The sequence below is a fragment of the Cervus elaphus genome, chromosome 29, assembly GCF_910594005.1.
Source record: "Cervus elaphus chromosome 29, mCerEla1.1, whole genome shotgun sequence".
NCBI lineage: Eukaryota > Metazoa > Chordata > Mammalia > Artiodactyla > Cervidae > Cervus > Cervus elaphus.
In genome coordinates, this window is record NC_057843.1 from 52,092,051 (window position 1) to 52,116,409 (window position 24,359).

Below are 24,359 nucleotides of genomic sequence, written 5' to 3' on the forward strand. Positions count from 1 at the left end.
GAATTCAGCTAATCCTGCGCTTAGCTCCTAACAAGGAAATCCATCTCTCCACCAAGCACGCCATTACCCGGACTAATGCCTGACTTGAATAACAAGTAAATTATTGTGCTTTTAATTGTACCCTGCTCGCTCACAAAGCACATCTGAGAGAGGAATGTGCCCGGCTTCTCCAGGAGAAACAGGTCATGCCTCTAATCCTCCTTTTCTGTCGCCTTCCCTCCCCCCTTCCCTATCCTTTCTCTTCCCAGCAGAGCAGGGGGTGGGGGGCGCGGGGGAAGAGACAGCTAAATTATGTTTAAAATGGAAGAGTCTAAAAGAAGAAAAACGATGGTAAAGACTGACTTGGGAGAGGATGAATTACCCACAGCCTCTGCTGTGTGGCTCACTGGAGGACAATCGGTGTTAACTCCATTGCCGGAGGGCAGTCTTTATGAGCCTGAACCAGGCTTTCTCAGCCTCAGCACTCCTGCCGTTTGGGGTTGGATAATTCTTTGTTATGGTGCGGCTGTCCTGTGCATGGAAGAATTTTTAGCAGCCCCTAAATTGTGACAATCCCAAATGTCCCAAGGCACTTTCAAATGTCTCCCGGGTGCAAAATTGCCCCAGGTTGCCAACCATGGCCCCAAACCCTTTCATAGTGGGATTTTTTTCTCTTATCCCTAGTCTCCCCTCTCTCTGTACACAAAATCCAAGAAAATTGTGGCTCCTGTGTTAAAATAGGGGAGATCAATATGCTCTTCATATAGGTAGACTTAGTGAAAAAGGAAAGGATGCCGACTTGTGTGTTGTCAGAGCACCGAGAGTGGGACCTGCTCCTCAACACCAAGACTGGCAAGAGTCTTAGGATCTGGATATGTTTCTGGCTCCCATTGGGAAGTGGCAATCCCCGTGCATGAACAAGCAACCTTTCAAATACCTCTGCCCGCTGCATTTTGGAATTGGACTTGCTGTGGGTGAGATGGATTGATAGCGAGGCTGCAGAGAAGGAGTCTGTTGTCTGCAAGTGCCCATGCTCTCCCCCTACACTGCTTAGGACAAGGGAGAGATCCCCAGCTTCAGAGCTACCTAATGCTCAGACAATGACAAACCTGTCTTGGACCTGAACACGGGGATGAAAAACAGCTACTCACAACAGAGATGTTGTGCAAGCACGGGGTTGCACTTTCATTAAGTCATTGAGGCAAATATTTCACTCCTGGTGATATAGAGAGACCTCTTTGTTTTTGTTCAGTCGCTCAATTGTTTCTGACTCTTTGTGACCCCATGGACTGCAGCACGCCAGGCTCCCCTGTCCTTCACCATCTCCTGGAGCCTGCTCAAACTCATGTCCATTGAGTCAGTGATGCCATCCGACCATCTCATCCTCTGTTGTCCCCTTGTCCTCCTGCCTTCGATCTTTCCCAGCATCACGGTCTTTTTTAATGATGGCTCTTCACATCAGGTGGCCAAAGTATTGGAGCTTCAGCATCAGTCCTTCCAATGAATATTCAGGATTGATTTCCTTTAGGATTGACTGGTTTGATCTCCTTGCAATCCAAGGGACTCTCAAGCGTCTTCTCCAACATCACAGTTCAGAAGCATCATTCCTTTTTCAGTTCACTTTAGTTGCTCAGTCGTGTCCTACTCTTTGTGACCCCATGGACTGTAGCACGCCAGGCCTCCCTATCACCAGCTCCCAGAGTCTACTCAAACTCATGTCCATCCAGTCCATGATGTCATCCAACCATCTCATCTGTCGTCCCCTTCTTCTCCTGCCTTAAATCTTTTCCAGCATCAGGGTCTTTTCCAGTGAGTCAGTTCTTTGCATCAGGTGGCCAAAGTATTGGAGCTTCAGCTTCAGCATCAGCCCTTCCAATGAATATTCAGGATTTATCTCCTTTAGGATTGACTGGTTGGATCTCCTTGCAGTCCAAGGGACTCTCAAGAGTCTTCTCCAACACCACAGTTTCAGGAACCTACAAAAAACATTGCTGGTCCTTCCCGGACAGAAGGAAAAGCCAGCAAAGAGTGCATTGCAGTGAGCCCCCACCTCCACTAGATGGCGGTGTACATCTTCCTCAGAAGTCAGGCTGGCTTAGCTCATGGCAACTCCTTGGCCTAAACAAGCCAAGTGCCACTCCTCTTTCAGGGAGACAGCCGGCTCTTCTCATTGTTGGCACAAACAACCCCAAACAATTGCAGTGACCACACAACTCTAAGCCACATTCCAGGGCTCTGCCGTCTGTTCAGGAGTGAATGCTGGGAAAATGAACCAAGCTGCTAATTTGCTTGATTGGGGGGAAAAATAAGATCTAAAGTGACAATGGATGTAATTTATTTTTCCAACAAGAATAGGGGCAAAACCATTTCATCCCCCTCCCCACCTGCACCCCGACTGCCACCATAAATGAAAGCAATCACCTAATTAGTCCTGAATTTAACTGGCAGGGTAAAGGATCTGCTGGAAATCAGGCTGAAGTAGATAGACTGTTTTGGAGAAAGAGATGTGATTTCTGCAGGAGGAGGGGAGGGGGTGAATAGGGGTGGGCGGGGCTTGGAGGGGAGGTGAAGGCTTGAAGCCCATTGTGGGGCCCTGGGCCCCTGTGGTCTGGGGAGGCTGTGCTGGCCCTGACCCTGGGAGAAAAAGAGGCTCAGTGATGTCTTCAGGCCATTCATTTTGTGCAGGAGAATGACTTTCTAAACTGAAGTAAAAAGAATGTGTTGGAGAAGACCTATCCATGAGTTTCTTTAAAAATGTTACAGATGTAGATGAATTGGCTTGAGAAAGAGAGCAGATCCCTGTGGGGCCTGGCCACCTGGCAGATGGGGCTGGACAGGCGGACCGCACAGGAGGCTCTTGCATGCCCTCTCTCCTGCCACACAAGAGGGATGACAGGCGGATCTGAAACCAAGTTGGGCTCTAAGTCATTAAGAAATCCCCCCAAGGAATGAAATACATGCCTCGCTTCAGATTTTGGTTTTTGCATGGGTCCTGAGTGAGTGTCTTCCCCAGCTGGAAGAATGCACTGTCCCCCTGCCCCCACGAAAGGAAGGAAAGCAGAACAACAGCTGGTGGGTAAGTGCCGAAACCTGCCACTTGAAGGCTCCGTACACTGAAGGAGGAATTTATTTGTTCAGAGATGACTTCTTGTTTTTTAGTTAGATATGACTTATTTGAAATACTTTACTAATGCGATTTATCACAACTGTAAACTGTCAGTTTCCACAGCTGTTGCTTCTTTAGAGCAATCTGGCAAATATGTGTGGGTAAAAACACAGGCTTGGAAGGGTGAGGAGGAGCTGGTGCAGGCTTCTTATTCTCCCACTTAGTGGGCCCACAGGCCCCTCGCCCCCACTGAAAACATATGTTCCTCTTCCTTAGAGGCAGTCTCTCTGGTTCTTGTGCTCATCTGTTGTTTCTGGCTGTTAAGCAGCCTTTTCCTCTCTCCTGGGAGGGGCACCTGGTTTTCTTTTGGGAAACCATCCTTCTCCCCATCTCTGTTCCTGTAGCTTGGACGAGGTTGACTGCTCACTCCTTACGTGCTGTGGGGTGGACATGCAACCCAGCTCTGGCCACAGCCTTCATTGTTCCACCCTGCTTGGCCACGATGACTGGTTCCTAGGGTTGCCAGAATTAACAAAGCAGCGACAAACGAAAACAAAATAGGGTGCCCAAGTAAAGTTGAACTTCAGATAAAAAAGTTATTATTTTTTAATATGTCTTGAATATTGCCATGCTAAAAAATGACTTACCTGAAGTTGCACTTTAAAGGATCAAAAGTCCTGTGTTTTGTCTGGCAACCTTATTGGTTCTAAAGAGAATGTCTGTCCAAAGCAGATAAATTGAAATCAGCCTAGGACTTTTAAGTGGGGATTGAGGGGAAAAATGAAGTATCTGATGGGATTGCTAGGCTGGCAGGATCCATGCTTGCAGCTGCTGGGGGCCAGCCTTGCTGCCATGTGGGGACAGCTGTGTGCTTTAGAAGCCAATGCCATGCAGAGCAGACATGTTTCATCTGAGCAGGTGGACTCAGCTGTTCTTGGAGCTGGCCCTGTGGGTGGTGGAGGTCAGGGTGCTGATGGCCAGGTGGGATCATCATTTTCTACCCCTCAAATCTGGGAAGTGAAAACAGCAGGGCTGAATATGCCCACTGGGTATGGTTTCTGCTCAGCTGGAAGAGTGGTGAATGGATATTAGGTGACAAAAACCATCAGTCTACCGTACACATGTAAACTGTTCTGCTGCATTTGCTTTTCTTCATGACATCATGGCTGGAGACAGGGTCTGATAGACTTATATTTGGAGTTGGAGGCTTAAACTTCAAGTCTGCCTCTGCCTGGTTGAGCAGCTTTAGAGTCCTTGTGACCTCTACAATGTTGAGTTTCTAGGTCTGAAATCTAAGGACAGAGGTTATATTAATCCATTTGGGCTGCTATAACAAAATACTAGAGCCTGAGTGATAATTTATGAACAACAGAAATTTATGTTTCACGTTTATGAAGGCTGGAGTTTAAGATCAGGGTGTCAGCAGATTCAATGTCTGGTGGGAGCCGTATTCCTGGGTCATAGCTGGTATCTTTTCTCTGTAACCTCCCATGATAGAAAAATCAAGTGAGCTCTGTGAGATCTCTTCTATGAGGGCACTGATCCCATCATGATGACCCTACCCTCATGACCTTATCACCTCCCAAAGGTGCCCCACCTCTTGATACCATCACCTTGGGAGTTAGGATTTCAACCTAGGAGTTTTGGGGGACACAAACGTTTAATCTATAGCAGAGACACTTCCCCCATAGGGCAGGGGTGAGGATTCCATGAGGCAAAGTATGTAAGCACCTGTCAGGGCCTGGTGTGGAGTAGGTGCCCCATAGAGGTCTCCCCTTTTTCTCCTTCGACAGAGAATATTTGAGTTAACACCTTTCCTGCATAACATAAGGAAAATGATAGTCACAGCCTGAGGACAAGTATCACCAGCACTTCAGCTGTTCCTGTTATCACCATGCATTAGGTGATCATCTGTATATACTTGGTGGTTTTTAAGCATTTTCACAAACATCTTCTCACTCTCTGTTTGGCACAAAATCTCCCTTCTATTGGTTTTCTGCTTATGGGAGTCTCAGGACAAGAGCTATATATTGTTATATATAGTGAGGCGTTTGGTTGCTATCTTTTCATACCTCAGTGGCATTGATTCAGTTCCAATTATTTTGGTATTTGAGATTAACTGACAGACTGTTTCTCTCCTCTGTTAAGGTTGGTCATTTTTACTCTGTCAAATTTGGTCCAATTAACTGACATGGAAAAAGTGAGGTCGCTGATAGTGACAATACTGGATTCCACTTGGGAATTTTCTAGGACTTAAAGAGGTATGTTTGGACCAACTAATCAAGGAAGGGATTCGATTTGGAACTTGCTGTTTAGAGTTGGAGGAGCCGTTGGATCATCTGCTCTTCTCCTTACAGGGCATCTGAGCACAGTGGGGAAGGGACTTCTCAAGCTTGAGGGTGGGATTCTTGCCCCAGGGAGCCTGTGACAGTTCAGACCAGAATCCAGACCTCTTGGCTCACAGGCTCTGACTGCTGGAGATTCGGCCGAGCCTGACAGCACACACATCCCTGGGGACATCTCACAGAGGTTCCAGTTCGTCGAGTTGCTTTATTTTGAAACTCGGGGATGTTGGTTAAATCCAGGAGTGTGCCTCCAGAGGGGAGGAAGGTCAGAAGGGGCAGAAGTTTCTCTGAGGGTCTCCGGGAGTGTGCAGCCGGCAGTTGGAGAGGCTGCCCCCCAGTGGAGGCAGAGATGGACTTGAGGCAGATGTTCAGAAGGGATAGGCTTGTCCTTTTCTTGCTGTGAAATAACACAGCTAGAGATCCATGTGGAATCAAGAGGTGAGACGGCCGCCTTCCCCAGGGCTCGAGATGGCACTGTGGCCCCACAGTCTGTTTTGAGGTGCCCTCCTGCCCCTCCTTCACACCCCCTCCTCCTCATAGAAGAATCCATCAGTCAACAAGCTCCCTTCTCTTCCACCCACACCAGTTGTCTTGCTCAGTTTGGTTCAAGGAGGAAAGGGGTGGAAAGCAACACGTCGTAGGCATTTCAGAATTGCCTTGAAATCTCCCTTCTATTGGCTTTGGACGTGTTTCTTATCCCAAGCCTCACTTTCTTTATCTGTAAGATGGGCACAGATGTGTCTCGGCTCTTATGGACCTCAAATGAAATAAAATTCATAAATATGTGAGGTTAGATATACTAATTTATTGGTATATAATGGTTGCTCAAGGAAGATTAATTCCATCCTCTTCCTTGTGTCTGGAAGGCATGAGAACTGCAAATGTGGCAGACTGTTTAGAGGCAAATGACAGTGACGCTTTACGCTGTAGTGGTCAGTAGGTGTTAGGCACCCCTCCCCTCCAGTGACTGGCGTGTGAAGAGGTTATTATTCCTTCTTATAGATGTGAATCCTGAGGCACAGAGAGGTTAAGTGATTTTCTGAAAGCCACACAGCTTGTAGCACAGAAGTTGAATTCAGACCTTAGAGACTCTAAAGTGTAAGCTTCGCTGCTCTGGGGGATGCCCGCCCTGTGGCTGGTGGTGGTGATGGAGTCTGGGAAGGCAGGTGAGGTGTCAGAGTCGGCAGAGCAACATTGCTGGGAAGAAAGGTATGCTCACAGTCTTTGCACTGAGTCTGTGTGTCAGTCCGATTTGAATCTGTTATGTGGGCTGGGCTCAGCTGCCGGTGGCTGCCAGATGAAATATGAGGGCATGTGTGTGACTTTCAGGGGCCAGGGAAGGACCAGCCCCAGTGGTACCTGGAGTCAGAGCCTCTTACCCTTGTTGGGAAGCTTTTGAGGTCTCTCTCTCTCCTTTTTGTTTCCCAAGGCCTTTGTTCTGTACATTTAGTGCTTAAGTGGCAAAACTCATCTCTGCTCCCAGTCAGCTGCCTAACAGTTCATTAAATTCTCACTCAGGGGTGGGTGAAAGCCTGATAGCGTGGATTCGATGGAAGGGAGGAAATTCCTTAGGCCAGCTCACGCCGTGATGCTGATGAACAAACAAAAGAGAAAACAAGAGTGGAGAGAATGGACTCTCCTACTCGTGTAATTGTAAGACTCCTTCCCCAGACTCAGATGCAGAGGAGTCAGGCTCCCTGGGCCGATCTCACTTTTGACTTCTATTTGCCTCATCAGACCTCAGGTTCCAGGGACTGCGCAGGCCGGTTGAGTGGGCTGTGCTTCCACATTCTGGTCAGAAAGACACGGGGGCGGAGCATCTGATGGGGGCCGCCAGCGGATCCAGGGTCTTATCTCTGATGTTCTGTCCCTTCTACGGAATTTTACTCTTGAATCAGGCCCATCCGGACAGCTCTGTTCGCTCATGAAGGGGGCACAGTGCAGGTTCCCGCTGAGACATCAGGGCTATGAGGCTGCAGCCTTCTGGAGCTGCCACGTCCATGTGGGGCAGAGCCAATGCTCTCCCGTGAGCCTCAGGGCCCTGGAATGGAACCCTCAGCCCATGTGCCTTTCTTGTCTTCTTGATGAGCCTTGACGCTTTCTGCGCCCTTCCCAGATCCACATCTTTCCAGTTTAGAGAGTTTCCAATGAAGTTACGTGTCAGAAGCAGACAAGTCAGAACTTCACAAGAAAATGACCTGGTCTCTGCAGTGGACACTGTTGTTGCATACAAGCGAAGAGTTTCACTTCCTTACTGTATTGAGGTCAGACTTGGCTTTGTGACTTGCTTTGACCAAGAAAACGTGAGTGGTAGTTCAGTGTGTACCACTTTTAAGAGCTCAGGTGAAATTCTGCACACTTGCTTTTCTTTTGCCTTCTTGATCATAGAAGCCTGGATACCTACAAGAAAAAAAGCTGTCTAGCCAAGCCAAGGTAGAAGTTCAGCACAGAATGAAAATAACCTTTGTTGCCTTTTTAAACCTTGGAGAAATCCTGGTTTCTTGTTGCTGCAGCATAGCCTTACTGGTCTTGATGGATTTGGTTCTTATGTGGCTGTATGGGAGGCACTAGCCTTTTCAGGCCTTGTCGTACCCTAATAAACCATGTATACTTATTTATCTTACATGTGTGTTATTAGGAAAGGCTACTTAAACATTCAGAGAAGGCCTGCCTGAGGGCAAGTTTCTTTGTCTACCCGGAAGCTTCTCATCTTAAATAGTTTTGATACACTTCACCAGCCTTCTATTCCTGTGACCATATGAGAAACTATATAATGTGTTTTGAGAATTTGTAAAGAACTTCAAGAGACAAAGCTGTGCTAAATCCTTTTTTTTTCTCTTTTTAAGATTTTTAGATGTGGACTATTTTTAAAGTCTTTATTGAATTTGCTACAATATTGCTTCCTTTTTAAAAAATTTTAATTGGAGGCTAATTAGTTTACAGTATTGTTGTGGTTTTTGACATACAGTCACATGGATCAGCCATGGGTGTACGTGTGTTCCCCATCCTGACCTTCCCTCCCCATTCCATCTCTTAGGGTCATCCCAGTGCACCACCTCTGAGCACCCTGCCTCATGCATTGAACCTGGACTAGAGATCTATTTCACATATGATAATATACATGTTTCAATGCTATTCTCTCAAATCATCTCACCCTCGCCTTCTCCCACAGAGTCCAAAAGTCTGTTCTTTATATCTGTGTCTCTTTTGCTGTCTCACATATAGGGTCATCGTTACCATCTTTCTAAATTTCATATGTATGTGTTAATATACTGTATTGGTGCTTTTCTTTCTGACTTACTTCGCTCTGTAAAAAAGGCTCCAGTTTCATCTACCTCATTAGAACCGATTCAAATGCATTCTTTTTAATGGCTGAGTAATATCCATTGTATATATGTACCACAGCTTTCTTATCCATTTGTCTGCCAATGGACATCTAGGTTGCTTCCATGTCCTGGCTATTATAAACAGTGATGCGATGAACACTGGGTGCACATGTCTCTTTCAGATCTGGTTTCCTCGGTGTGTATGCCCAGAAGTGGGATTGCTGGATCATATGGCAGTTCTATTTCCAGTTGTTTAAGGAATCCCCCCACTGTTCCCCATAGTGGCTGTACCAGTTTGCATTCCCATCAACAGTGTAAGAGGGTTCCCTCTTCTCCACACCCTCTCCAGCATTTATTGTTTGTAGACTTTTGGATAGCAGACATTCTGACCGGCATGAGATGGTACCTCATTGTGGTTTTGATTTGCATTTCTCTGATAATGAGTGATATTGAGCATCTTTTCATGTGTTTGATAGCCGTCTGTATGTCTTCTTTGGAGAAATGTCTGTTTAGTTCTTTGGCCCATTTTTTGATTGGGTCATTTACTTTTCTGGAATTGAGCTGCAGGAGCTGCTTGTATATTTTTGAGATTAATTCTTTGTCAGTAGCTTCATTTACTATTATTTTCTCCCATTCTGAAGGTTGTCTTTTCACCTGGCTTATAGTTCCCTTCACTGTGCAAAAGCTTTTAAGTTTAATTAGGTCCCATTTGTTTATTTTTGCCTTTATTTCCGTTACTCTGGGAGGTAGGTCATAGAGGAACCTGCTGTGATTTATGTCAGAGCTTCTGTTTTATGTTTTGGTTTTTCTGGCCTTGAGGCATGTGGGCTCTTTGCTCCTCGACCAGGGATTGAACTCATGCCCTCTGCACTGGAAAGTGAAGACTTAACCACTGCATCACCAGAGAAGTCCCTGTATGATATCTTGAAATATACAGTCATAAAAAATTGACCAAATGGGTTAATAAGCAATGATACAGCCTTAATATATTTATTGTTACTATATCATTGCATATTATTATTATTATTAATATATTTAGGAAGATAAATATATTCATCCAGTGACTCTTGGAAGATATTTACTGTGTTGTGTGTTTTTTCCTGTCGCTTTTTCTCATCAAAGGGAGAAACACTTGCATTTGTGAACCAGTTTAATCTGTTCAGTGGTAAAGAGTCTTAGACCTCAGTCTGTTAGGATCCATTTTACAGAAAGGGGATTCTAAGCAGGGACTGGCCAGATCTGGTCTTAGCTTGCTTTTTAATTTAAAGGTTATTTGGACACAGCCATGCCATTCATTTATGTACCAGCAGTGGCTGCTTTTGTGCTGTAGGCGTGAAATTGAGGATTTGTGACGCAGTACGGCCCACGAAGTATCAACTATTTACTGTCTGATCCTTGAAGAAAAAGCTTGCTGACGCCTGATGGAGAGCAAAGATGGGTAAGTGACTTGCCTAGGGTCACAAACATTCCTGAGTGGCAATGCTTTATCTTATAACTCTCCACTTTTGGGGAGTGGTTTGTCCATGTTTTCCCCACCATGACCGGCCTTATTTCAGATATTGAGCCCCGTGCCCTGCTTTCCACCCCACCCCCAGTCCCGGTGCACACGGAGAGTTTGAGAAAAACTGCACCGTGAAAGTGCAGGTGAGCTCCAATATTGTTAAGGTGTGTGAAAGCTGGAAACTCCAGGGAAGGTGAGTAAATAATAATAATGATGATGTCAGTGAAGAATATATATCACATCCCCTGGGCATCTTAGCCACAAATGATAACTTTTGAGAGTTCACAACACAGGTTACTGTGGTTTTATGATTTTGAATTGTGGGGTTTTAGTGTTATATTTTCTGCTCTGCGGTGCAATTAACCCCATTTCATGAAAAAAAAAAAAATCCTAGCTCTTTTGCAGAACTTCTCCTGTCCATTTCTCAAGAAGCTCAAGGTCATCAGAAAATTAGAGATTTTAGGCTTTACAAATAACTACAATGAAATCACATGTATTTACAGTTGAAGGTTAAGACATCAAACACTGGGAGGTAGCATGGATTTTAAAAGAGACATGTATGCCTCCCAGATCTGCTTGGATTTCTTTCAGAAGCATATTGAGGGACTTAATTCCAGTATATTTATAGGTTCTTGCACAGGCAGAGATTGCTTTATTTCATTGCATGAGTAACAAAGATCATTTGTACGTTGCTTTACGCTTTGAACAACAAGATCTGAGCAGCAGATCTGAGATTTGTGGGCATCTATTCGATATAAACATGTACCAAAGATGGGAAGAAATAAGGACTAACTTTTATAGACCTCTCTCATTAAAACTCACCTTCAAAAAACACTCCTGCTCCTTCCTTAAAATCAAATGACACCTCATAACCACCTAACCATTTTTAATATTCCCCAGACTCCACTGAACTACACTGGAGCTCAGACACTGTCTAGCTAGTCAGGAGAAAGAGCCTACTGTCGTATTTAAAAGTGGTTATTGGGACAGGTTTTACAGGCAGTGGGCTAGGACAATTCAGAAACAATTGCTTATGTGATAGTTGGAGGATTTGTCCCTGTCAAACAGTTAATATTGCTTTAATACATGAAGTAGGCTGTATAAGACGGCAATAATGAAAAATGTCAGGGAAGACAATATCAATTGTTATTCAACATCCACATCAAAGATTACTTTTTTGTCAGTAGCTTTCAGAAAATGTATTTTCCATCAGATCTGATTGCGTTCGTCTTTGAAGTGCTCCTTTCTCCCGGTAGATTTAATGTGACATCTAGGCACTTTTGAGTCCCTGGGCCTCTGAGGCGATTCAGAGAGGCACAACAAGCCATCACAGGTTTATCCTCAAAGGCCGACACTGTCTGTCTGATTTATTGTAACTTTAAGAATCATCTCCAGCAAAGCATGAGCCTTGCTACCCATCCACGGCGTCAGACTTTTATCAATTCATTTGTATGCAGTCGGTACCTCTTGGAACCGAGAGCCCTATAGCCACTCATGGAAAATGCATTACCTGCGACTAATCCTTTTTATCTTTAAAGTCTGTATTTTTTATGTATAAGTCATTTTGGGTTATCATAAAATATACATAATTCTCCCCCCCCCCCAAAAAAAGAGACAAAATGGAAAGGGAATATATAATAAGTTGTGAGCGTGTGGTGTTCTTATCAGCAAGGATTCTAAATAAACAGCTCTCTTTATGTAAACACCCAGGGATATAAAGCTGTGATTACTTTCAACGGGGAATAGGAATGCTTCCATTTTTTTCCCTTTTAGATTTCAAAGTGAAACAGTGAGATTAATCATTGAAAATGCGCTTGTGCATGCTTTCATTTTCCAGCGTGTGTGTTCGCCTGTGGGGTGGTGGTACGGGTGGGGCAAGTGGGGAGGAGCAGACGCTAATAGCCAATGTTCCATTTCATAGGTTTTCCCAACTGCTTCATTTCCCAAACATTTTCCAAGCCATTTGTGAATGGCCTTAATTAAGAGGACTGGAAATGTGTCCCCCGGGGAGGATTGAGGTTAGTCTCCTTTGCCAGCCCCAAACGAGTGAGGTTTCAGTGTCTGAACTAATGTGTGTATTGAAATCCTTGTCCCCGGTGTCATACCTGTGACTTCTTGTGTTGTTCTGTGATTATTTCAGGTAGTTAAATTCTGCTCATGTCTGAATCTTTACAAGTATGAGAACCTCTCTTCTACTTTAAATAAAACATAAGTGCCCACAGGGTTCATGGTCTGGGTCAGAGGTCAGCATCCCAAGGGCCAGATCTGGCTGTGGCTTGTTTTTGTAAATAAAGTTTTATTGGAACTACAGCCATGTTCCCTTGTTTATGAATCATCTAAAGCTACTTTCATGCTGCAGTAGCAGAATCGATGGTTCTGAAAGACTGTCTGGCCCAAAAGCCAAAAACATTTACTATCAGGCCCTTTTAGAAAAATGTGTTGACTCCTGCCTGGAACCAGACCTGTGGTTTTAAGTGAATGAAGCCAGTCTGAGATCTGCTTGGCCCAAGAGGGGAGAGTCTTTGTAGAGACAGAGAAAATAGTCTTGAAGGAGAAGCTACACCTGCAGACCAACTGCTGTGGGGGTGGGTTGGGCCCAGTGTTGAGGGTTGAAGGGGCACTATTACAATTTAGGTTTCTAAGAGACAATGGGATAAACATTTTCAGAATCTGCCTGGTCTGGAGGTATGCACTCTCTGTCTGGACTACTTCCTGTTTAAATCTTCTTGCTGTGATGGGACAATAGTTTGCAGAACATCAGAAGGTCGTGTCCAATCCCAGAGGATTAGTTGTCCTTTTATTTATTTATTTTTTACAAACTGTGTCTAGCAGCGTTGCTTTCAGTCCTTGGCCTAAGCTGGGGTTTCTTTATGTGGTCAAGCAGTCGCGGACCCCTGAGCTGGCATGATTTAAAAAACAGAGAGGCAGACTGTGGAGAGAGTGCGCTCCACTCTGTGAGGTTTTCCGGAAGATGTTAAAAAGAGGCAGGAGGTCAGGGAATTCCCTGGGGGTCCAGCAGTGAGGACTGGGTACTGTCATTGCTGAGGGCAAGGTTTCAGTCCTCACAAGCTGCTGAGTGCAACCACCCCCCACCTCTCGCAAAAGGGGCAGGTGATACCCGGGACAGGAATCCTGAGGAATCTTACTACCAGTCTGAGGACTCTAGGGGATTTATTTTTTCTTCTCTGATAGAAACAGAAAGGGAAGAAATGTGGTCTTTAGATGAAGAGGAATTTAACCCAAAAATTTGCGGTCATTCCTTGTTCCCCTTCATTATTTCCACAGGCAGCTTATCTTTTGGGAAAGAGTCTTGGGGATCTTGTTGGAACTTGCTTAAAAACCAGAGGATAAGTCTATTAGCTTCCTGTTTCCCAGAAGAAAGAAAAAAATATCATTTTGGAGTAAGGTCAGATACTAGGATTTTATGAGGACTTCACATAACAGGCCCAGGCAGTGCTTTGGTGATGAAGAAAAATCAGACTTAGTTTCATAGGTGTGGCTAACACATTAGCAATTGTGTAAACACATGTCACATACAAAGTCCAAACTCTCCAGTATGATGTAACCCCGATGTATTCCATGCTCCTCTCCCCAGCTGCACCATGCTAGCTGACATTCTCAGACCTTGGCTTTTGTGTATGTAGTTTTCTTCACCTGTAACGTCCTGCATCCCCTGCCCCTTTCAGGCCTTGTTCACCGGGAAACTCCAACTCATCTTTCATGACCACATATGTTGTCTCCTCTTCCATGAAGCCTTCCAGGGTCACCCGCACTTATTCCCACAATCTCACTGCCATTGCCCAGAGAACTTGGATATGGCTCTATTATCCTGTTTTTCAAATCTTGTGGTAACTGTATATGACACCCTTGAGGGTGGAGACTGAGGCTTAATTGACCTCTGTATCTCCGGCACTTTGGACAGCGATTTTTTTTTTTTTTAATTTATTTTTTATTGAAGGATAATTGCTTTACAGAATTTTGTTGTTTCCTGTCAAACCTCAACATGAATCAGCCATAGGGATACATATATCCCCTCCCTTTTGGAACTCCCTCCCATCTCCCTCCCCACCCCACCCTTCTAGGTTGATCCAGAGCCCCTGTTTGAGTTTCCTGAGCCATACAGCAAAAATTTGGCTATTTTACATATGGCAATATAAGTTTCCATATATCTCACCCTCTCCTCCCCTCTCCCCATGTCCATAAGTCTGTTCTCTATGTCTGATTCTCCATTGTTGCCCTGTAAATGAATTCTTCAGTACCATTTTTCTAGATTCTGTATATATGTGTTAGAATACGGTATTTATCTTGGACAGCGATTTTTATAAGTAGGTGCTCAATAAATACTTGCTGGAAAAAAGTGGTACTGAAATATTAGAGCAGAAAGAAACCATTGAGAACATTTACTCTAGGACTCTGAGGCATAAATAATTAGGAGTCTGAGGCATAAATAATTTTGGAAATGGAGGCATTAGTAATTAGGAGTTTTTTTAAGTTGTGTACTTATTTGAACCCCTCCAGCCAGTTCTTCAGCCAATGCATCCCATCGTCTCCAGGGCTGGGGCTGGCTTCTGTAGATCTGGCTGCAAGAAATGAGAACAAGAGGGGAAAGCCCTGAGAGGGCTTAGTTATTTGCCTTCACACCTTCTACTTACAGAAAGGAAAAGCTAAAGCCCCAATACGCAGAGGACAACAGTGTGCTGGTGGTGAGGCTTTGCGCCTGACTCCAGCCCAACAGGCATTGAACTTCCCTATTTGAGGGCAGTTAACACAGCGCCTCTCAGAGGTGAGGCTGTAAGGGGTACAAATCTTGTCTACCCCCTTTCCTCCTCCTCAGATGACAGATAGGCCAAGGCTTTCCATGGGAAGAAGACACCAGGGTCTCCAGGCACTTGGTTCTCCTTTCAAGAGAGTGCCTGCCTTTAGTTTATCATTTGGTCAGATAGGAGGATGGTAGAGATTCAGATCTGGGGCCAGGGGAAGGGAAAAGAACATAGAGGCCTGGAAAAGGAGAAAGGAGAAGGAGTGGCAGGCATAAATGGGATGATATGCCGTGGTGCCATCATCTGCCCTGAGGTTAATGAAAGACCGAGCAACTTCACTCTTTCTAATGAAAGAGAGAGATTTGTCTCTCTCTAGAATGGTTGTGTGGATATTCAAAGGAAGTGCTCAATCACTCCTTTTCCCCACCTCTCTCCATGTGTGTATAACATAGCTTTGTCCCTTTGGCAGGAAAAAAACCTCTGGACACAGGGCTCTATCGTAGAACACATGTACCCCCGAGCTGGGTGTGCCCTTTCATTGTGGGGATCACATAATCCTTCAGTCTGAGAGTTGGGTGCTCCTGGACTGAGACGCAGGGTAAGAGCTGATGCTGAGGGTGGAAGTGCAGGACGGCAAAGGGTGGTCGTTCATGGTGAGGGAGATGGAGGAAGGCACTGAACAGACCCTGCATCCTGGTCTCATGGCGTCTGGCCTCCCACGAATCTGCTGCTGGTGCTACTTTTCATAGGCTGTTCTTAAGGCTGCCCAACATCAGGGAGGGTTCAAACCTGTCCATGTGCGAGAAAGGGGGACCTCGTGAGTCACAAGGCTCAGTGACCCACTTTCTTGTCCCAGCTCTGTTCCAACTAGCTGCAGGGACCTAGGCAGGTGTCTTCACCTCTCTGGGCCTCAATTTCCTTATCTGCAGGAAGAAAAAGTTGGGCTAGATGATTTCTGAGGTTTTTTCCAGTTCTAATAAGGTTAAGACTCTATGACTTTGCAGAGGTTTTGAAGCAATTAGACCCAGTCGTATTGATTATTTGGGGGAACTTTTGAGCAATACTTAGCATTGGCCTGTGAAATACATTCCATACTCCAATTTTTGTGTCTGAATGGATGGGTGCCATTATTTATCTGAAAAAAGGCAATCAAACTCTTGAGCAAATTTCTGAAGAGCAGATTTTATTTTCCTCATTACGGCCCTTAAACGCTACACTTCTTACATCTGAGTGCTTATTACTAGAGATTAATTAGTCAGCATGAAGGTACTTCGGCAGCAGCCCCCCCCAATTACTGAACTGTACTAGATAGGTGCTACGTGCAGCCTCTCCAGTGATCCTGGGAGGCAACTCTCCGCGGAGGCTGCAGGCAAGCCTGTTGACAGTTCTCTAGTCACCTTCTCTGAGGAGCAGCTGTTGAAGGCGGATGTCCTGAAGATAATTAAGTGCAAAGCATAACTAACTCTAAAAATGGGGGTTGGCTGGTCAACAGTTTCGAGAAGCCAGACTATTTCCCAGTGATTATGGGTGATGGTGGGGGGAGGCGGTTCATTTGGTCTTTCTCTAGCTCCATTCGAGGCCTGTGGCTTAAACTTGGGTAATCTGATGCACTCCACTTCTCTCCGCTTCTATCCAGGCCCATCCGAACATACTTTCAGTAGCGATCTTGTGAGATTTAATCAATTATCATTTAAGGGCAGAAAGATCCTCGGATGAAAGGCATGAAGATAAAAGCAAAGTCTGGCCCTATTATTATCACTTTCCTCTGCTCTTCATTCATCTGTTAGTGACATGGGAATACGCTGAAGTGTGCTTTGGTGCATTTTGTAAAATAGAGAAAACCTAAGTGGGGAAATTATATTTTCCAAACAAAGTGCCCATCCTTGTTTGTAACTCACATGCAGTAGATGGGCCAGCATTCCCGTCTCGTTTATCTCTCTGTTGGGTTGCCCTCTGTGTCTAATTTTCCCTTATTAATGAATCTCCCCTTTTGTTCCACACAAATCTAGGAGGGTGACATTTATACAAGGTGATCATTTCCATGCATTACCAAAAGGATTATGGATTGGTGGTTATCCAGTGAAAGTAAGCACATCTGTCACCCAAATCTGACCTAGAATGGGTGCTGTTTTCTTAGTGGGATATTAGAATCTGCCTGCAATGCAGGAGACACAGGAGATGTGGGTTCAGTCCCTGGGTCAGGATGCTACATTCCATGCCAACATCCATTCTGAGGTGGTAAATGTCAGTGTCAAGGATTAATTTGAGTTACATAGTGAATGTAAGTTCACTGTACAGTTTTTGTAAAGGTCTGATGATAGCAACAGTGTCTTCCCATAAATAAAATACTTTTCCATCTTTCTATCATGTGTCTATTAACATCTTTGATGTTATATGTGAATGGTGACTCTGAAAAGGCCAGTCTCTATAGGTCCCCTCCAAGTCGATTACTTTCAGGTGATAAATGATATTGTCAGGATCACATTCCACTGAGATAAGTTTAAACTTAGTAGATTTGGCTTGATTTGATATTACCTCATAATTTAGAGAAAAATACAGATTTCACTTTTGCAAGGTATATACATACCCTACATTTTAAAACAAGTCATTTCTTTGGTTGCTTTTCAGACGAGATTGGGCTCATTCAGGGTGAGATGGCTGTAGACTTGGTTGCTTTTCAGATTAACTGTGTATTAGCTTTGAGAGAAAATGAATGATAATTTGACTATTTGCCAGTGATAACTGAAACATATCCTGTGTACTCCAGTGCAGATAAAATGTTATAGGGATTTTTTTTTTTTTTGCTTTAATATAATAACAGAAAAATTACCTTCTCCTCAAATAAGACTTACTTAAGTGGATTGATGGATGTCTACCTAAATTATTTAAATTATCAAAAAACATACCTGAATAAGTAAATGAGAATTCTCATTTAGAGACAGAGCAACTGTTTCAGGACTGAATCCAAGTTTGTTTAAAAGGAGGAGCCTGGGCATGGAGTTAAACCTGTGCTGATTTCTGTAGATCCTGTGCAGGTTGTTCACAAATGACATCTCTTCTGACAGGTTGCTGTGTCTGCTCTGATTCATCAGTATGCATGCCAAACTGGCTGGAAAATATTGTGGCTGTCAACCCTGGTTATACTGATCTAGGCTAAAATCCTTGTCTGGCCACCTAGTAGCTATGTAACCATGTATTTAAGTAGCTTCTCTGAGCCTTGTTTTACTCATCCGTGAAATGGGCATACTAGGAATGGTGGAAAATTGCAATTAGCTGTTGTGTGTGAATATTTACTATCTTCTCTGATAAATAGTAGGTGCTTAATGAATATTAGCCTCCATCTAGCATTCTGTCTGTTTTCCTTACTTTGCCAATAATCCCTGTCCTTCCTTATCCCAGTAATCAGAGAATCACAGAACCTCAGAGATTGGAGGAAATGCTGGGATCATTATGTCCAGTAGTCCTTTAAGCTCAGGGATCTGTTTCATTGGTAAAAGTTTTGACTATAATTCAGACCATTGTTGCTCTCTTCCTTCCCTGCCCGTGTGCATTTCTAGTTAAGATGTGTACTTGTTTTGTGTATACTTTGTCCAATGTTTGTTTGGACATTCATTGTACTATTAATCCAGTCAGTCAACTTCCAGATCTGTGCCATCATTAGACACAGGAAGAATGGACTGAGAGATGGTGGAAGGATCAGAGTGGATTCCTTCCTGTTGCTGGAAGGAACCTTTCACATGGATTTTCTGTGGAATGAGGGTCTGTAGTATTATTTCAAATGACAGTGTACAGTTTTTAAAATAATTCTTTTGGCTATACATCCTTCTAAGAAGGATCTTTCTGTTCTACAGCTAATATTTATGATGCAGAAAGTGTTTCTTTTTTGAGTTTCAGCTGCCAGATAATGTGGCAACTCCTTGGCAACGTGTATTGGAAGACTAAAGTTACTCTTTTTCCATTCTTACCTAGCACCTCATGAAACAATGCTAAGAATGAATCTAGGGACCTTAAGTTTATATCTATATAAACCCTACCATTTCAGTTTAGTAAAACTTAATTTTAGCATTTGTCTTAGAGTAAGTAGTGTAAAATTTTCATCATGAAATCTGAAGCCATCAAAAATAGAGTTGACTGTAGACCCAGTTTATGGGATTAGATTTGTTTATGTAAACCCCAAATATGTCAGTATTTAGTGCTGGTGGTACTCAAGGTACGGGTTCAATAAGAATGTGTGATGGATGCTGGGATGTTGCTAATTTCATTTGTGCCTGCATTTATTTGCATTTTGAAATATGATTCTGCCTAACCTAAGTCAAACTATGTTACCCTTCATTGCATCAGTGCACATCTCTCTACTGCGGTAGCTCACTCCCCACCTCTCCCAGAAAGCCTCTCCCTCACAGGCTGTGTCGAACCCATCTTACTCTCTTAAAAACCCTGCAAGGACCAGCCTGTTATATCCCCAATCATAGCATGAGTATTGGCGGTAGTTGAGATTTTATATTGCTTATTTATTCCTGGTTATTCAAGTTAGTGTATGTTTCTCATTTTCCTCCACGAAACGAAACAGAGCTATAAACTATCTGAGGGGAGGAACTGTGGGCCTCTTCTCCATGTTTCCCATGCTGCCCAGCATGGGCATATTCAATACACCTTGTTTAGCCCCATCTTGTCCACATCCTGGGAAGGAACTAAATAGCCATGAAGGTATTTAGGGAATCCTCTTCCTACCACTTTGCAGCTCATGTTTAGCTACTTTATTGATGGGATTTATTTATTTCACCTATTTATCTACCTAGCCTCGTTTTGTCCAGAGCCTCAGGGTTGGTTCTCCATGTCGTGTGTCCGTCTCGGGTCTTCTGTAAGAGGGTGAATACGAGTGCTAAGGGTGGAAGTGGCAGCAGCGTTGTCAGAAATAAACATGAAGAACCTCGTCCTAATCCAGACACACATCACCAAACACAGACTTAGCAGGGAGCCAAGTTTCAAGTCAAGTCAGTAAACCACGGAAGGTGAGAGGCATCAGAAATAGACCCCAAACTGGCTTGGCGCCTGCCGCCTGAGACTGCCTCAGCTGTGAATGGAAAACTCTTGTAGATGAAAGCCGGGAGTATAGGCAGCGGATATATTTCATCCTCACTGTCCTTTGCAGAATCCCAGTGAAACAGTTGACCTTAGAGGGGACTCTTGATGATTATGCCTAAGTCTTTTCAACCTGTTGTTCCTATTTACACTTGTGCTTTATGGATTCCTTCGGGGAGAAGTGTTTTAAAGAAACACAAAAAGCTTTCCATCCCAGAGACCCTGCAAAGGTGTCAGCTTAGGCAGTTAGCTTTCATACCTCTGTTTGTTATTTCCCTTCCAGGATGAAATAGTTCTTCTTCCCTGGAGTGTCTGGGTTTTGTGATCTGGGACATTCTCAGATTTCAGTTTGAACTTTTAAAAAATAATTATTTGGGGATATTCTGCTGTTTTATGTGTGGGAAGGCTGGGGAATCTGGAGTTACTTCTGTAGCTTCTTAAAAGCCTAGCTTTGCCGAAGAGCTGTTTTTTAAACTATCATAAGTCAAATTTATCATGGGGATAATGTAATAAAGACAAATATTCAACCAATAATGAAAAGCTAAGTAAACGGGTATGTTTAAGCTCTATTATATGCAGGGGAGTACATTAAAGCAGATCTAAGAGACACTTTAATGGATTTAACATTAGCAATCAGACCTGGACTTGGTATAAATCAAACACCATCGCATTTCAGTCTAATGCACACCCACTCATTCATTAGCACCATTCAACGCAGATTATAAATATTAGCTGAGAAACCTTCAGGTCTTGAGATTCTTTCCACAGACACAGCAATAATTGAACAATAATGATGACAATTTTATTTTTATGAATCACTATGACTTGCTTTTATTGATTTGCTCTTGGGCCTGGAGAAAGCTTCCTCAGCTAGGATACAACAGGAAATGGTTATAGCATTATCAGATAGGCCATAAAGAGATAAATAAAATAAAAGGGGGTAGGAATGATGGCGAGACTCAGCAAGCTGCTGATAGAAGCAAGAATTACTCCCCTCCCTCCCAACAAAAGAGCAACTTAAATTACCTCCTTTCTCCCTCCCTGCTCCTCATTCCCAAATTCAGTGCCAGGAAAATACTCCCTGGCTGTAAATGTGCATTAACTTGGGAGCTGAACATTTTGGGGGTCATTGGTATCAGCTAGAGGGAAACGAATAAGATGGGAATAAATGAGCCTGTTTAGGCATTGCATAGAAAGGCGGGTGAGACCCTGTGGGAATATGGCCTTTCACTGCCTCCTTTGATGATGTACAGCTTCTTAATAACAAAGGCAACACAGCCTTCTGAAATATTCCATCCGTGCCTCTGGGAAGGAGCTGAAATCACACTGCTTGTGCCTTCTCCCAAGCACAAGATGTACTGGTGTTTTTAGCCAGCTCGTCTTGCCCTTTAGTTCATAGTGGTAATGAATTGAACATCCTGGGGTATCAGTAAGAAGAAAACAGGGACCTGGATCAGCACATGTGTTTCTATAGCTGCCTTGCTTTTTTCCCCCTCTTCTCAGTGACAGATTCCAGAGGTTTTATCTCACACTCATGCCTTCCCATCCCCTGTGACAAACTGGATTTGTGCTTCTGTTTATTCAGTGGATTGAGACCTCACCATGACTTTTAGTGAAAGGAACAGGAGCAAACACCTCTTCCAGAGTCTTGAGTCCTCTGCGATCCCATGCGATAAAGCATATTGCTGGCTCCAGCTGTGAAAGGGGCCGTGGCAAGAGAAATTCTGTTTATGTGTGGTGACTCCCTTTTCCCACTGGCCTTTTCCTCCCTGGCCAAAAAATTTCAAGCCAGCATATAGCAGAGGTATGGACAAGCTGAAGTCTAAGAGAGCATGTGCATTTGCTGGTAACAGGAGTCATCATGTCCCCATCTGTCTGTCCCTCTTGATGGGAAGAACAGGATGCTGAGTGCCCTATACTTAGAGGAACAACTCAGACTGTAGTGACAGCTGCTAGCACCCTCACTGTAGTTAATTTTCTATGTCATCTCTTTGACCACATCTTGAAGGCAAACCTACCTGGGTAATTGAAATCTGCTCTTTCCAAGAAAATAAGTTCTTTATAACTTCACTTATTCACTTATTTTTAATGTTCACAGCAGCTTTACTTATCTTTGTAAAACCTGAAAATAATTCAAATGCCCACCGGCATGTGAAGGGACAACTGAAATTGTAACATTTCATACAATGGATGCTATTTCAAAACCAAAGGAACAAGCTACAGATGCAAACAACAAAGTAGGCATCTTCTGACTTTAAAGTTAATTAAACCATAGTTGCAAGTTAATCCTTAATGAATCCATAGATAAAAAAATGCATTAAAAAATTCTGAGTTATTATTCACACACTGAGCTCTTAGGAAAGAACTAGAAAGACCTCTGATCTGGTAAAAATTTTAAAAGTGAATAAAAGTTCAGTACTATATTTTGTGGTTATTGAAGAAAAGGAAGGTGGAGATGTCTTCTAGGCATTTATTTAGATGGAGGATCTTGTGTCTCGAAAGGAAAAAATCAAAATCCTTTGCAGTAAACCAAATATGCTGCAGCAGCTGCAGCTTGGGTCAACCCTGGCCACACTTTGTGGTGGTTCACCAAATTCTTTCACGCACAGAAGTTCAATGAGCTCATTGGTTTCTAAAAAGCATATAAAGGAATAAGGATAGCAGTTCCAGGAGGGTGATCAAGAAAGCTGTGGTTGGGGCCTTGCCAATGGAAAGAACAGAAATTCCTGAAATGAAGGATGCTGTCTCCCTCTCCTGAGTGTGTTGACAAAAGCTAAAGAAGACCCAGGCATCTGTTCTTTATTCATAAAAATTACTTATTGAGCACGTACTATTACCTGGTGCTCTGCTAGGTACTGAACAAATGACAACGCGGCAGGCATGCTCACTGCCTTCAAGGAGCTTGCTCATCCTGACTGTAGCCAGTTACATACATTAATAAAGTAATTTCCAATCATGACATTGGTAGAAAATTATATGATAGAAGTATGGGAGAGACTAAATAAGATAGATGGCTTTAGAGCAGGTGAAGCCCTTATCATTCCAAGTAAGAAATATGGATTTCTTCTAAGAGAGACAGAGACAAGTTACATGTTCCTGTAATTTACATTTGGTGAAAATCCCTGCGGCTTCTATGGGGGAAATCTGCCAAGGTTTAAGAAGCCTTTGGAATGGCTTATTCCTGGTTAATGAGAGAATGAAAGATACTCCCAGTCTTGAGGCAAATTATTCTCTTGTCATTTAAGTTCAAGGAAGAAAACTGATCAACTTGGGGGCATAGATGGTGTTTTCATTTCTGATTGTTGTGTCTTTGTGAGAAAAAGGAAGTCTTTGTGTTCGAGGAAGTGAAGGCTAGCTATAAAAATGTGATTTAACACCTCAATTCAATTATTTTTTGTGTAGTATTTGCAGCAAATTAAAAATTAAGCTCTAGGACAGAGTGTCAAGAATGTTCTTTATGTATTTAAGCATATGTTCTTGACCCTGGCAGGGTGGAGAGGGCAGCTGTGTAAGTGTGGCAGTCGCTAATTGCAGGATCTAATGAAGAGTCTAATAATAAGTGTACGAATTATGCATAGTAGGGGTTTAGTACACATTTGCTAGATGGGTGAAATCTGGATACTTAGCTGAGAACAGAAGGTTACTGAAAGGCAAAAAAGACTTGGAAATAGGTTCAGAGACTTCAAAAAAGGGCTGGTAGAATCCCCAAATGGGACAGATACTAGTCAGATAATTATGGTCCCCTTTGATACACTTGAAAACGTGTGTGTGTGTGTGTGTGTGTGTGTTAATGGTAGAAAAGTTCCCAGTATTCAGAAGACCTGGACAGAAAGCAGCAGGCACGCTGGCCTCCCCACAAAAGGAGCAAGCCTGGATTGGGGAAACTGTCAGCAGTAACTGATGTCTAAATACTGGTGGGTGGGTGTTATGTGATTTGGTGGGACTTCACCCTGCCAGCGCGCTATCCTTGTCTGGTGGTGTGGGAATCTCCTGATTATCCCCTCGATCTTCTGTCTACTTCAGGCTGTGGAAGTGGCAGTCAAGACCAGAGAACATAAGAGACAGGCACCACGAATGCCTTGGCCACTGAGTTATGGAATGAAAACGCGTAGTGTGTTTTGACAGGAGTGGACAGTCAGTCTGGGGAAAATCTAGGAGTCATTTTTTTTTTTCCTTCTTCAGACCAAACCTAGTGGCAAAATCAATTTGTTTTTCCAGTGGTAAGAGCGTCCAGTGACAGAGGATATTATAATTTTACTG

At 43.6% G+C, this 24,359-nt stretch overlaps 1 long non-coding RNA gene across 2 annotated transcripts in view; it reads left to right on the forward strand.

The window, feature by feature from the left end:
- The window catches only part of LOC122686122, a 511,195-nt gene that overhangs the window by 37,896 nt on the left and 448,940 nt on the right, over positions 1–24,359 (forward strand). For both annotated transcript variants that reach the window (XR_006338626.1, XR_006338627.1), the window contains exon 2: positions 10,087–10,194. This is a non-coding gene — a long non-coding RNA (uncharacterized LOC122686122). The remainder of the gene's footprint in view (positions 1–10,086; positions 10,195–24,359) is intronic.